The sequence below is a fragment of the Cottoperca gobio genome, chromosome 5, assembly GCF_900634415.1.
Source record: "Cottoperca gobio chromosome 5, fCotGob3.1, whole genome shotgun sequence".
Taxonomy (NCBI): Eukaryota; Metazoa; Chordata; class Actinopteri; order Perciformes; family Bovichtidae; genus Cottoperca; species Cottoperca gobio.
The window spans coordinates 28,638,156-28,652,531 of record NC_041359.1 but is presented as its reverse complement, the minus strand read 5'-3'; positions in this window follow the sequence as shown (position 1 = coordinate 28,652,531).

Genomic DNA, 14,376 nt, shown 5'->3' with positions numbered 1-14,376 from the left:
TGAGAATAAAGTGCTCAGATCTTCACCGTATTCTTAAGGCCCTGTCACACATATCCGTATGACAGAAACGTATGCCGGCGCATATGAAATATCGGCAATACATTGATATAAATGAAGGGTAAGTTGTGATCGTTAGAAGGACGCAGACAACACGCCAAACACGGCTGACACAAGGTCCTGTCACACAGCTCCGTATGGCAGAAACATGCCGGTGTATATGAAAAGTAGCTCAAAATGTGTCAGAGTCCAAATACGTCCAATTTTTCCACAGCGGTGTTGTAGCTGACGTATACATAATGAATACATAACAAATTATTATACGTATGTCAAACATTGATAGCATATCATTTACCTATTTAAAACGTATCAGAGCGTCTGGACAACGGAGCTGGAAAAGTATCATCTGGTTCACGTCATGCTGATGCTGGAGAACGGCTAACATGCTGAACGCTAGCTGTACTGTAGAAACACGTTTAATAAGTTACTCCGTCGTCAGGCATCATGTTAACATCGGGTAGGAATAGGTTATCCACTCGTTATCAATAAACTGACTGTAGGATTCACCGTCAGCCGACATAGCCGATATCTAACGTACCTCTAACGTAGTCACGTAGGTAAATATTCACGTACTATATTTACGTAGGTAAGTATGCACGTACGTATTAACATATGTATTTACGTAGGTAAGTATTCACGTATGTATTAACATATGTATTTACGTAGGTAAGTATTCACGTACTATATTTACGTAGGTAAGTATTCACGTACTGTATTCACGTAGGTAAGTATTCACGTACTATATTTACGTAGGTAAGTATTCACGTATGTATTAACATATGTATTTACGTAGGTAAGTATTCACGTACTGTATTTACGTAGGTAAGTATTCACGTACTGTATTTACGTAGGTAAGTATTCACGTACTATATTTACGTAGGTAAGTATTCACGTACTGTATTCACGTAGGTAAGTATTCACGTACTATATTTACGTAGGTAAGTATTCACGTACGTATTCCGTATTCACGTATGTCTAACGTAATGTAACGTCTGCATATCTTACGAAGCACACGTCGGGTACATCCGGTAATTTTGAACACGCTCAAAACATCAGCGTTCAACAACGCACACCAGCGTAACATCGCCTGCTCTTAACGAACACTACTTATACCTTACTTTATTACACCAGCGTATTGCCGATATTTTGTATACGCCATATTGTTGTATACGTTATGCATTCGTTGGGTATTCGTCTGATACATTTTGTATTAGTAAGTGATGCGACATCAATGGGTTAGACATGCGTATCTGTATATGTTCACTTTTCCGATCTGATGAAAAGTTGGACGTATTTGGATGTATGCGCCGGCACACGTTTCTGTCATACGGATATGTGTGACAGGGCTTTTAAACTATGAGATAAAAACAAAAAGTATATCTTAAATAATAAACAAAAAAACAATTAAATTACATGTAGTTTTCATCACAGAAATGACTGACATCCTGAGTTATAGACTAACTGTATATTTAAAAATAAAAATAAACGCACCACCCTCGGTGGAGCTTTGGCGACCCCCACTGGGGCTCCCGACCCCAGTTTGGGAACCTCTGCTACAGTTGGAATTGATTTCAGGAAAGAAAAAGTTATATTGAAGCTTCTCTGATTAGTTCCTTGATTATTGATTAATCACGTCGTCTATAAGTCACAGAAAAGTCAAAAAAGTCTCTCAGAGCTGAAGTTGATCAATTTAAATATTAAATATATTTAGTTTACCAAGAAAACCTGAAAATATGATTATTATTTGCATTTCAGTTTTTTTACTTAATCAAACTTTCTATCGACTGATTAACTAATAAATGATTTGCATCAGATTTACATCGCAGACACGTTTACAGGTTTGTTCAACACAAATCATCTAAAACAAACTTTCTGTTTCTGTTCATTAGAGTTAAAGTTAAAGATGAGCAGCAGACACAGAGAATATATTTATGTTTCTAAACATCGTGTTGTCAGTAAAGTTCATTTATGTTGTCTACTGAGAATTCTGCAACGTGTTTTTAATTTAAAGAAGCCAATCATCTTAAATATCAAAGCTGAGAATATTGTTGAGTCTTCTAATGACAATGATGAGAAACGCTCTCAGAAGACGCATCTAATAAATCCCTCTAATGCTCTGATGTATAACAAGCCGCCGCGCTGTGTGTGACCTTTACTGATAATGAGTCCTGCAGCGAGACGCCTGCTGAATACACAGAGGACTGATGCAAATGTCAGGAGGACGACAAAGTCTCGCTCACAGTCAGTTCACTGCAGCGCGGAGCCGAAGTCACAAAAGAAAGTGATTTCAAAACTAAATGTTTTAACAGAGTTTATTCCAAAAGCAGATTAAGTATCTTAAAATAAAGACTTAGTATCTCAAAATAAAGACTTAGTATCTTAAAATAAAAACTTAGTATCTTAAAATGAAGACTTAGTATCTCAAAATAAAGACTTAGTATCTTAAAATAAAGACATAGTATCTTAAAATAAAGACTTAGTATCTTAAAATAAAGACTTAGTATCTCAAAATAAAAACTTAGTATCTTAAAATGAAGACTTAGTATCTTAAAATAAAGACTTAGTATCTCAAAATAAAAACTTAGTATCTTAAAATGAAGACTTAGTATCTCAAAATAAAGACTTAGTATCTTAAAATAAAGACTTAGTATCTTAAAATAAAGACTTAGTATCTCAAAATGAAGACTTAGTATCTCAAAATAAAGACTTAGTATCTTAAAATGAAGACTTAGTATCTCAAAATAAAGACTTAGTATCTTAAAATAAAGACTTAGTAACACAAAATAATTACGTAGTATCTCAAAATAAAGACTTAGTATCTCAAAATGAAGACTTAGTATCTCAAAATGAAGACTTAGTATCTCAAAATAAAGACTTAGTATCTTAAAATGAAGACTTAGTATCTCAAAATAAAGACTTAGTATCTTAAAATAAAGACTTAGTAACACAAAATAATTACGTAGTATCTCAAAATAAAGACTTTGTAACTCAAAATCAAGACTTTGTAACTCAAAATAATGATTATGTATCTTAAAATAAAGACTTAGTATCTTAAAATAAAGACTTAGTATCTTAAAATAAAGACTTAGTATCTTAAAATAAAGACTTAGTATCTTAAAATAAAAACTTAGTAACACAAAATAATTACGTAGTATCTTAAAATAAAGACTTTGTAACTCAAAATCAAGACTTAGTATCTTAAAATAAAAACTTAGTATGTTAAAATAAAGACTTAGTATCTTAAAATAAAGACTTAGTATCTTAAAATAAAGACTTCGTATGTTAAAATGAAGACTTAGTATCTTAAAATAATTACGTAGTATCTTAAAATAAAGACTTAGTATCTCAAAATAAAGACTTAGTATCTTAAAATAAAGACTGAGTATCTTAAAATAAAGACTTAGTATCTTAAAATAAAGACTTGGTATCTCAAAATAAAGACTTAGTATCTTAAAATAAAGACTGAGTATCTTAAAATAAAGACTTAGTATCTTAAAATAAAGACTTGGTATCTCAAAATAAAGACTTAGTATCTTAAAATAAAGACTGAGTATCTTAAAATAAAGACTTAGTATCTTAAAATAAAGACTTAGTATCTTAAAATAAAGACTTAGTATCTTAAAATAAAGACTGAGTATCTCAAAATAAAGACTTAGTATCTTAAAATAAAGACATAGTATCTTAAAATAAAGACATAGTATCTTAAAATAAAGACTTAGTATCTTAAAATAAAGACTTAGTATCTTAAAATAAAGACATAGTATCTTAAAATAAAGACTTAGTATCTTAAAATAAAGACTTAGTATCTTAAAATAAAGACTTAGTATCTCAAAATAATTACGTAGTATCTCAAAATAAAGACATAGTATCTTAAAATAAAAACGTAGTATATCAAAATAAAGACTGAGTATATCAAAATAAAGACTTAGTATCTTAAAATAAAGACTTAGTAACACAAAATAATTACGTAGTATCTGAAAATCAAGACTTTGTAACTCAAAATAATGATTATGTATCTTAAAATAAAGACTTAGTATCTTAAAATAAAGACTTAGTATCTCAAAATAAAGACATAGTATCTCAAAATAAAGACTTAGTATCTTAAAATAAAGACTTAGTATCTTAAAATAAAGACTTAGTATCTTAAAATAAAGACAGTATCTTAAAATAAAGACTTAGTATCTCAAAATAAAGACATAGTATCTCAAAATAAAGACTTAGTATCTTAAAATAAAGACTTAGTATCTTAAAATAAAGACTTAGTATCTCAAAATAAAGACTGAGTATCTTAAAATAAAGACTTAGTATCTTAAAATAAAGACTTAGTATCTTAAAATAAAGACTTAGTATCTTAAAATAAAAACTTAGTATCTCAAAATAATTACGTAGTATCTTAAAATAAAGACTTAGTATCTTAAAATAAAGACTTAGTATCTTAAAATAAAGACTTAGTATCTCAAAATAAAGACTTAGTATCTCAAAATAAAGACAGTATCTTAAAATAAAGACTTAGTATCTTAAAATAAAGACATAGTATCTTAAAATAAAGACTTAGTATCTTAAAATAAAGACTTAGTATCTCAAAATAATTACGTAGTATCTTAAAATGAAGACTTAGTATCTTAAAATAAAAACTTAGTATCTCAAAATAATTACGTAGTATCTCAAAATAAAGACTTAGTATCTCAAAATAAAGACTTAGTATCTTAAAATAAAGACTTAGTATCTTAAAATAAAGACTTAGTATCTCAAAATAAAGACTGAGTATCTTAAAATAAAGACTTAGTATCTCAAAATAATTACGTAGTATCTCAAAATAAAGACATAGTATCTTAAAATAAAAACGTAGTATATCAAAATAAAGACTTAGTATCTTAAAATAAAGACTTAGTATCTTAAAATAAAAACGTAGTATATCAAAATAAAGACTTAGTATCTTAAAATAAAGACTTAGTATCTCAAAATAATTACGTAGTATCTTAAAATAAAGACTTAGTATCTCAAAATAAATACTTTGTAACTTAAAATAAAGACTTAGTATCTCAAAATAAAGACTTAGTATCTTAAAATAAAGACTTAGTATCTCAAAATAATTACGTAGTATCTTAAAATAAAGACTTAGTATCTCAAAATAAATACTTTGTAACTTAAAATAAAGACTTAGTATCTCAAAATAAAATTATAAAATAAAAATAAATAAAAAACATATATGATACATGATAATTTTATCAAACCCTTATTTTGAGATAAGTACATTATTAGTGTGGGAACCCGGCCTTACTCATGTGCTCACAACTCTAATGACTCACAACACTACACTACAAGTGACACGACTATAGACCAGTCGATCATAACTGTCTTTCTTTATCTGTTCTTGAACGTATTGTATTGAGGGACGGAGAGCGAGCTAGGACCCAGCATGCCTTTTGGTGGTGTAACAGTTAATAAGGTCCCGTCACAATGTGAGAAATAAAAATCTACTTTTATTATCATACATGTACAAAACACAGGCACACTGTGACATTTAGCCTCTCCATCATAGTATTAGGAGCAGTGGGCAGCTTCTATACAGCACCCGGGGGTCAGTGTGGGGGTCCGGTGCTTTACTCAAGGCAGAGGCCAGGAGGCGGACTTGTACCGGTGACACTCCGGTTCCCAAGTCAAAACAGCTCCTGCCACCCTGCACAGTGTGTACGTAACACACGACTTATAAATACGTCCTGTAGATCTGAAGCTCAGGTCTGCGTCTCCTTGGGGCCTCAGCAACAGATCGGCCTGGTGTGAAATCCATCGGATGAAGGACAGAGACTCCTTCCATTTTAGTGAGATATACATGTCTGTACTCAGATCCACACTTGTAAGTTTATTTTTTGCAAGCTTATCCAGTTACATGCATTATTCTAAAAGCCTGCGATATCTAAATATGTATACACACTCCGCTCAATCCTTTAATTGATTAGCAACCAAACTACATATAAAGTCTCATCTTGTCTGAAACAACATTGCTGGTGTCCTGGTCTGAATGCATTAACTGAGGCAAATGTGCAGGAATAAAATATTATACAATAAGTATTAGATTAACTGTGAAGTTAAACGGTTTATCACTCAACTGTACAGACATGTTGGAACATTGTGTAATGTCCACGTCTCCATAATAATAAGACATATTAATAATAAAACTCAAATATAAAAAATTTGACAAAACATGACCCTAATTCTACAGAAATGATTGATAATGCATCTGCTATTTAAAAGACGGATCATCTAATTCAATTCTTTGTTTTTTTGACAGCTTGGAAAGCCTTCATGTTAACTGTTGCATTTGAAATGCATTTACTTCAAATTCATAAAACAATACGTCGAATTTCATCTTTCAAGTTGACGCCTTGACCCTGAGCGAGAGACGCCTTTTCTTAATGTTGGACAGAAATTAATTTTCAAACTTTTAGGTCACAACAACAACGTCCAACTGATGCTTCAGATGTTTTGGTAGTAAAACTATTCAATTTAAATATTTATGATTAACACAGATAGAAATATTGGAGACAATTAAGAAACAGAACTGTGGAAATTACTATGATTCAGTGTAAATAGTGTAAATGTGTATGTAAGCCTATTTCCGCTAGTAAAAAAAAAAGAAATCTCAATGGAAAGTCATAATTATGAGATAAGGAGTGCGCATGCGTTACAGTGGCGCTGTCTTCAGAGGTCCCTTCATCACCTCGCTGCCCCCACCATGCAAACGACATGCAGTGCTAAATAAGGTAACTATTACAGGTGACTTTTGTAAGCGTTACATAGTACATATAGCCTAATTGTAACGTTAATCAGCAGTCTTTGCAGCTAAACTACAGTTTGTACAATAATGCAGTTCATGAAGCTCCGAACATACCTGTTAAACTATAATATAAACTATAATATGTCTCTAGTGTTGTGGCTCACATCACCAATGAAAACAGTGTAAGCAGGCCGACTGCTGGTGAGGTGCTTCATGTTACTCAGGCCGCTGTAGCTCTTAAATTAAGAGTCGGCAAGTGTTATCTCAGCTACAATACACCTCTAATTATTGTAGCCTACGTGTAAGGTAGTGGTTAAAAAGTCATGCAGATATTGTACATGAGCACTGTCGTCCTTTGTCGCTTTTCAGTTTGTATTCTATTGGAAGTGCTAATATCAGCGATAATTCTCAGTGACATCACCTCGTAAACCTTGAGATGGTACAGTTAGCATGGATATCATTCATTGTGCATGGATATCATTCATTGTGCATGGATATCATTCATTGTGCATGGATATCTCGGCAACCGTGCGACTCTAGAACTTAGTGAGGCTGTTTATAATGCGGGCAGGAGTGTGCAATATACGAGTCCCAGTTCTACTCGGACCAATAACAGAGTAAACCTTTCTGTTAACAATGATGCACAGTGTAACAGAACCACTCAGCCCAATTTGCAAAAATCTCCTTAAGAGATATTCAACTCACAGAACCAATAGCACAAGACAGAAATATGTGCATTGATGACACTGGTCGAGCGTTTCTATGTTTGGCCCACAACAGGTCAAACTCTTGTGAGCTTGAACTCGGCTGAAGAGAAACACAGCACCTGGGGAGAGCTTCAGCTGCACAGCATACAAGAGATGCAGTAGGAGTCCCCCGGGGAGTGCCAGAGATCAAATCGAAGCAGGTTTCGACTCATTGTTTTTATGATGGGCAACTACTAATAAGAATGTGGATTGAATTAATTATTAATTATCACAAGGGATGCCGTTAAGGGACAAGCTGAACAACAAGCAGCTTCCAGCTTATTGACATGATAGAATGTCTTTAGACGTACTCCTAGCAGAGAAAGGAGGTGTGTGTGTGCCATGTTGGATCATCCTGTTGCACATTATATCAAATAATACTGTTTCAGAGAGATCAGTTACTAGAGCCTTACAAAGATTGACAACATTATATAAAGAATTAGCAGAGAATTCAGGAGTAGAGAATTAGTCTGGTGATGCTATGGAAAGACGGTCCGGGAGATGGAGAGTTCTCATGTCACTGGTATCTTCAGCATTAATAGCTATATCAATATTAATTTGTACATTATCTCCACCGATTTATATTTTGTAAATATTTATGCAATTTTTATATTCATGTACCAGCTAACCCAGAGCAAATTCTTTGTAGGTGAAAACCTACATGACAAGAAAGATTATTCTGATTCTAAATACTTACTGTATGTGGATGTTGTTATATACCATAAATTAGAAGCCGCATGACGAGATTAATTGATTCCACAATAACAAAACAAATGTACACGAGTATCAGCCCCTCTCCATAGATTTATGCAATTTGATAGAACTAGCCTGATTACAGAACGGAATTGCATTAGACATGTTGTTGGCTGAAAAAGGGGGTGTCTGCAGATTGTTTGGCTCTATGTTGTACTTTCATCCCAAATAACACAGCCCCTGATGGATCCTTTACCAGAGCTTTGAAAGGACTTGACAGACTCAGCAAAGAGCTAGCCTCAAACAGTGGGGTAGAGAATCACTTCACAGGCTCCCTGGAGCGTTGGTTTGGTCAGTATAAGATGATGGTGTTGAGTATTCTGCTGATCATACCGATAATGATAGGAATACTAATCCTATGTGGATGCTGTTGCATCCCATGTATCCGCACTCTGACCACTAGACTGATCACCACTGCCCTGACCAAAGAGAAAGAGACAGAGAAAGGTCCATTTTTTATGCACGAGAAAACCAAGTTACTTATAGACTATGATATAGGGCAGGAACACGGCAGCCAGGAGGAAGATGATTTCGTGTGAATAACTCTACAAAGTGTTCATTGCTGCCATATCTAAGCCACTGATTATACTGTAGTTACCGTCTCTTACTGTAGTCACAGTCTCTCAAAGTCGTATATAGATATTACAGTCTTATACAGACATTAACAGTTTACTGATATTTACAGTCTTATACAGACATTAACAGTTTACTGATATTTACAGTCTTATACTGGAAGTGTTTTTTTATTATACTGAAGTTAATTGTCTTTATACTGGAATAAAAAGTGAAGTTCTTTGTTTTTATACTGAAGGTATTCTTTAGTAATGTTTTATACAGAAGGTACTTTTTATGACTGAAATAAAAACAAGCGCACTAAGAATGTATTCTTGTATACCATATGTTGGTGCCTTATATTTACTGGATATTATACACACCATACATGGTGTGTAAAGGGGGAATTGTGAAGTAAATTACTCCTGATTGTATAAATCCACACTTGAAAGACAATCATATGTATTTGTCTACCTCAATCAATATGTATATCTGCACTGAATGTATTACAAACATAATAGGAACACTTCCCCTTTAAGAGAACAGGTCAACAAACGATCTTCCTGACTGCTGACGGAGGAGCGTGATGGCGCCAACGGGGACCAATGAAGAGAAGGTCAACGCCTACTCCATGTGTTAGATGTGATGTTTATGATCTTTTGTACATACTTGAGCGGAGCCGTCAGACAGCAACCTGGGTGTTTCTTAGCCATTCAGTCTGTGCAGACGGTGATGTGATTGTGTCCTCAGCTGAGAGTATTTTCCATGTTTGACTTATCACGTTAATAAATATATCGATTTAACTAGAAGACTGCTGTTTTGATTCGACATTCAAGCTCCGAGTTCTTCATCTTTTTCCTCAACAATTTCTTCCATTTCAGTCTTCTGCCTCAGAAAGAATGTCTTCCCAGATCCCCTCATCCTCAAGAAGAGAGATATCACATATTCAGTGTATCTAGTTATAATTTGGATTGTTATCATTTACACGTACCTCAACATCATGCTCACTGCACAAACAGCTAGCAAAGATGCTAAAAAGGCCAGAAACACAATCCTGCTTCATGGGTTTCAGCTGCTGCTTTGCATGCTGTCATATGTAGCCCCCCAGTTCCGAGACGCTCTGCTGCAATGGTTCCCTAAAAGTTATACAGACTCCTTCTTTGCTTTCTATATTATCATACAGATCCTGCCACGATCGATTAGTCCAATCATCTATGGCATACGAGACAAGACTTTCAGAATGTACTTGAAAAGGTATCTGCTGTGTAAAATGAACCCACAGTAATATTCAGTTCATGGATTATAATATTAAAGACTTTCAAAAACCTTAAATGCTCGACATGAAGATCCTAAAACTTACCAAATATTTCTTTGACTTTACTTTGAGTTAGAAACTCCATGTTTGGTCCAAATTAAAAGACTTCGACAGAATTTGTTCATTTTTGTTAATCTTATGAAATAATAGTGACAGTTGTAACCAACGGTGTGTTGCCGATACTATCGAAGCCCAAAGGGAACTTTATTAAATGATCATTTCAACTTGAAAATTAAAAGGTAATTCCACAAAAACATTATAATTTTCCACATGTATGTGTTATTTGAATACAAATGTAAATAAAAACGCAATTGTAATTTTCAAATACTCGCAAGAGCGTTCTATGACATTGTTGTTGACATGTTTGACATTTTATTCATAAAGTCGTAAACCACTTGCTGGACAATAATGAAATGCAACATAACATTTTTTACCAGAGTTACCTTTTCATTTACAGGTTTACGTTATCATTTGTAAAAAGGCACTATGGGCTTCCATACTATAACAGAAGGTGACATTGAATCGATCCCCCAGGAACAGAACCGTAGATTACGAACGCTCGTGGCTGATTTCTTAACTAGGCAGGACTGACAAAGAAAGTGTGGCCCGTGAACACACACTGGGCTCAGCCCCAGACTTCGTCCCTGTTGGCTTCTCGCCACATATAAAGTTTGAGATTTTCTGGAGCCATAATGTTGCTGTCCTGGTCTACATGCATTAACTCAGGTAAGTCTATTTGATCACTGTGGTACACACAATACAAGCATGTGGCTTCACTGACACATGTCACACGCCTGTCTGTGCTGAGCTTTTTACTTTACTAGCACCGTTTTAAATCAGTTCAATGTAAATAAAAATGTATTCCAAACTGAAAGGACAGAGGGGGTCGTATCCTGTACAGTCTGTAAACACTGAGACAAATGTATAATTTGTGATATTGGGCTATACAAATAAATTTGATTTGATTTGATTTGATTTGAAACATGGACGCTTTGAAAGACATGATTCTTCGGTTAATCCTATAAACAATATTGATAACAAAATAAGTAATGCTGTAAAGCAGTGGTACTCAACTTGTGGCCCGTGTGTCAAATCTGGTCCATGTTAGAGTGCAGGGTGGCCAACCTTTTTCTAATTCACAATAAAAATGTATTTATCCACAATGGGATTTTTAAAATATGTAAATGTTAATAAGGTGCCAGACTGCATAAGAAAGCATCAAAATCAACTAATAGACATTATTTATCATTTAGAAAAAGAAAAGAAAAGGTTGTGTTTATGAATCTTTCCAACACTTGGAGTGATTGTATGATGGAAGAAGTTACAGCTATGTTTATTAATGTATTAATAATTATGAGCATGTATTATTAACTGAGCCCTTTCCTCCTGCTGTAGAGGACGCTGTTTAAAGAATTACATCTTATTTTGGATTTTGTAGTTAGCTTAAACATGAGAATTTATGATGGTTTGGAAAGTGTACAGACTGTGAAACTACATAGAAATGATTCAATGTTATTTATTTCTTGATGTTTTCATTATCATACTTTAATTGTATCATTTTAAATGCATTGAATTCAATTACAAGAGTAACATTTAGATTTGTAGTTTTGAAGACTTATTTGTCGTGTTGTTCGTTGTTGACTGGCTTTATGCAGGATTATCCATAAAAACAAACTCACAACACCAGCTCTGAATGTCCAGCAGTGAAGCGATTTTAGCGCCAACACCACATTAAAGCTTATTTTCCAATCTTCTGATATTAGATTGTGAAGAACAAATGAATACTGACTCTAAAACCACATTTTGATCAGGCTCCGAGAACTCGACATGAATATGATTATTTATCAGCCTTCCTGTCTCCCTGTGCATGAAAATATAAAGATATAATGATAAAGAAGTCGTTGTTTCAATCACTAATCCACCAGTTAGTGCTGCTGATATTCTTTAAGATTGTAAAATTGACTGAGAAATATGAGAGGGCTGCAGGTTATCATGTTTACTGTATGCTGCTTAAATAAATATTATTCTCATTGATTTATTTTATGTTTTTGATTTAGCACAAAGCTGGCTCTGAATATTCAAACATGTTTATTGTTTTTTTTGTTCTGTGACATGATTATTTAAATCTCAAGTAAGTATTCAAAGCTCTGTGTTTTAATGTTGTTAATATAATAATATTAAAAGAATCTACAAAGGGCATGTGTTTTTCAACTCAACAATAAGATCGATAATGATAATTAATTACAATGCATTTTGATGACGTCCTCTCGTTTCCTTTTACACAAATGCACTTTTGTTCAAAGTGTCTCTGATCCTCAGAAGGTTATCCACCAATCAATGCATCTGTGCTGCCAAAGCATCAGATTCAACAAAAACAATAAGGAAAGAATAAATACAAATGATGATAATAATGAAAGTAAACAGAATGTTTATGATATTGTTGAGGATAATAAAAAAATACTAAACGTGTCACTTAATATACTATAAACATACATATATGCTTTTATGAATATGAGATTAATTATACGTATTATATGTATTATATCATCGACTTGGATGATAAATGGATGAGCAATAATTTCTTAAAATTAAATGAGATCAAAACTGAAATCCTACTAGTAGGTCCTGTAGCAAAAAGAGAGATGATGCTGAATAACATGGGGAAACTTACTCATTTGATTAAACCTGAAGTCACAAGTCTTGGTGTTATCATAGACACAGATCTAAGCTTTAAATCCCACATAAACAAGGTGACAAAAACATCATTCTTCCACCTTAGGAATATAGCTAAAATCAGACAATTTATAAATCAAAAGGATGCTGAAAAACTAATCCATGCTTTCATCTCAAGCCAACTCGATTACTGTAATGCACTCTTTACTGGCCTTCCAAAAAAAACAACGGAGAGACTTCAGCTCATCCAAAACGCTGCAGCGAGGCTGCTGACTAGAACCAAGAGGAGAGACCACATCAGTCCAGTGTTAGCCGCTCTACACTGGCTTCCAGTAACTTTTAGAATTGATTTTAAGGTCCTTCTTGTATACAAAGCCCTAAACGGAACCGCACCAAGTTACACTGCCAACTCTCTAATAAACTATGTGCCCCCAAGAACATTACGATCATCCACTACTGGTTTATTAAATGTTCCCAGAAACGTCCAAAAGAAAATTGGGGATGCAGCCTTTAGCAATTATGCACCAAAGCTATGGAACACTTTACCTGCAGACATTAGGGAGGCAAGCTCTCTCAATATCTTCAAAAGTAAAAACATATCTCTTTACTTTAGCCTTTTAATGGTGATATTTTATATCTCTTTACTTTATCCTTTTTAATAGTGATATTTTATATCTCTTTACTTTAGCCTTTTAATAGTGATATTTTATATCTCTTTACTTTATCCTTTTAATAGTGATATTTTATATCTCTTTACTTTAGCCTTTTAATAGTGATATTTTATATCTCTTTACTTTAGCCTTTTAATAGTGATATTTTATATCTCTTTACTTTATCCTTTTAATAGTGATATTTTATATCTCTTTACTTTAGCCTTTTAATGGTGATATTTTATATCTCTTTACTTTAGCCTTTTAATAGTGATATTTTATATCTCTTTACTTTAGCCTTTTAATAGTGATATTTTATATCTCTTTACTTTAGCCTTTTAATAGTGATATTTTATATCTTTTTACTTTAGCCTTTTAATGGTGATATTTTATATCTCTTTACTTTAGCCTTTTAATGGTGATATTTTATATCTCTTTACTTTAGCTTTTTAATTGAGATATTTTATATCTCTTTACTTTAGCCTTTTAATAGTGATATTTTATATCTTTTTACTTTAGCCTTTTAATGGTGATATTTTATATCTTTTTACTTTAGCCTTTTAATAGTGATATTTTATATCTCTTTACTTTAGCCTTTTAATAGTGATATTTTATATATTTTTATCTTAGCCTTTTAATGGTGAATTATACCTGGTTTAACATTGAATGTGTAAAGGTAACTGAGATAAGTTTCAGAGTGTGTATTTTTGAAAAACTTGAGATCAAACAGACTGTTTTACGGGAAAAAGAGGAAGTTTCTCTGATCAATGTTTTTACATGTTCTTTACACAATTAGTGGAAAAGTGAAAGATTAAAGAACATATTCGCTTTAACTGATAGATTTTATAAAAC